This window comes from Pinus tabuliformis, chromosome 6 (assembly GCF_031772625.1).
Source record: "Pinus tabuliformis cultivar Carrire ecotype Pingquan chromosome 6, CPIR1, whole genome shotgun sequence".
Classification (NCBI taxonomy): Eukaryota; Viridiplantae; Streptophyta; class Pinopsida; order Pinales; family Pinaceae; genus Pinus; species Pinus tabuliformis.
Window position 1 is genome coordinate 1,878,710,357 of NC_142292.1, and position 2,184 is coordinate 1,878,712,540.

At 40.2% G+C, this 2,184-nt stretch overlaps 1 pseudogene; it reads right to left on the reverse strand.

Annotated features, from left to right (window-relative positions):
• Nucleotides 1–270: 270 nt before the first annotated feature.
• LOC149266676 (pre-mRNA-processing-splicing factor 8A pseudogene) lies at nt 271–1,370 on the reverse strand (annotated as a pseudogene).
• Nucleotides 1,371–2,184: the final 814 nt, after the last annotated feature.

Genomic DNA, 2,184 nt, shown 5'->3' on the forward strand with positions numbered 1-2,184 from the left:
TCCCTGAACAAGAGATAACTGCCTCAGAAGGTTTATGATCTTCTGTTTCAACACCATCATCTGTTAAAATGCCACATTTCGCTGCAATTGCTTTAGCTGTGTTAATATTATCACCAATGACCATCCTCACTGTAATACCTGCCATATCATGCTGTGGAGATGCTTTCTCAGATATGACTTCCATTAATTCACTCAGTTCCATGCCGAAGTCAATCAAAGAAACAACAGTACATCTGTTGCAGAAGAAATCAAGCTTTGTCATGCGAATGTTCATCTGAGTGTCTGTTCCATCATAGTGAGGAGAATTGGGCTACGAGTTACAATTATCTGTTTTGGCTGCTCCTCAACAGGCAATGAACGTACCAATGCAGCTACTTCTTCAGTTGTCTTCCATTTAGCCAGTCGACCAAGACGCTTCTGTCCTGCCCACGCACTAGTATGGATAACCTTTAAAAATAGTTACCCTGTCCTTGGGTTGAATATGAAAATTGCTCTATTGATAGGCTTCGTTGTAATATTTCCTTCAAAAGTTTCATGGATTGTGACACGATACACATTTATATCATCCACAAACCATATAATTTGGTTGCTGAAAATCTCTCCATAGTTTTGAGATGACAAATACGATTCTGTTGGCTCCGAAGAATAAAGTTGCAGGCGCTTTTTTATGCGCTCCCCTAACACATACAAGGCAGGATTTGACTTCATTATTTTATTCATAGCTTGGGCCAAAAGAGGCTTTGAACCAGGAAACCAATTACCAAATGCAGAATGTAAATTGTAAGCAAGATCGATTGCAATCATAACACCAGTGGGTGATGTATAAATTGACATATTATCTGTTGTATAGTCTAAGAATTTGGCTCTCGTATACCGTTCACGGTCATGAGAATCATAGTCATCCCACCGAAGTTGCACATCAATCCAATATTTATTACTTGCCTTCTGATCAAAACATCCTTAGACTCTGCCACAAGGCTGGGCTTGCATTCTCCAGAAGACAGAAGGAATTGTCAATCAAAACATGCCACTACGCTCCCTGCCAATCATTCTGCGCACTAAAATTAGCACCATTTCCATTTCCTTGAGGATCCAATCCATCAAGATACCGACTATGTGGATGCATATAGATCAACCAAATGGACAACCCTATCTCCTCCAGCGCCATTTGTATTATCACTTATGTTGGTGCCATACAAACGACCTGGAATTGCTGTTCCTATTGAAAAATGCATTATGTCCACTTCATGACCACCGCAACTTTTGCTTGTACAACTGTCAACCGTCTCTTTGCAAGCACCCATATTATGACATGTTGCATTACCGCCACCTTGGAACATGAGTGATACAGAAGGGCAGCTCATTTCCATTCCTTACACATAACGATATTCCCCCGGTACTTTTAGCAGAAAATGTTGGCCGAATGCTCTTCCTTTCCTGGAATGTCTTGCTAAAAATCTTGATCTTGGAAGTACTTTCTCAAACTGCATATTCTCCATCTGAGGCCCAAACAAATTCGAGTGCAGATCCAAAGGATCTATTCCTCCATGCTAGTGCCGTATAAATTATGTATTCACCATCACCACATACAACAACAAATCTTCCATTTGGATTAATGTTACCAAAGGGGTCTAAATTTTCCCATAAATACCCTTCAAACAAGAATGGAATTTGGAGGACAACAGTCAGTCTGGAGCGGAGTTCTTTGAGAGAGACATTTGATATATCCACATTATCAATAAGTATTTTCCCATCAGAGATTGGAGTAAGGCGAAATATATCATTAAGGACACTAAACCTGTTCTTCCAGCTGTTCCAAACTGCTCACATGCATTTATAGTAAATGACACTGCTCGCAGGGCTGGTGGAAAAAATGGCATATATCTTAACATAACTTGGTTGAACTCAATGAGTCTTTCCATTGGCCAGTTTGGATCAACACAGGAATGCCCCTCCAGTTTTTTCGGAAAAATATCCATGTACTGCTGTACTCTCTCAACTAAAATCATTTCCTTCTTTACCTTTAGATATTTCAGTTGCACATTGAACTAACAACTGTTTGGAAGAGCTCCCTGTATGAACATTATCTTGCCGGTGACCAGTTGATGTGTATGCTTCTTGTGAGATTCTCACTAGATGCTGATTGCTTGAGGGTAACAGAACTCTGTTCAATAGGCATGCTGG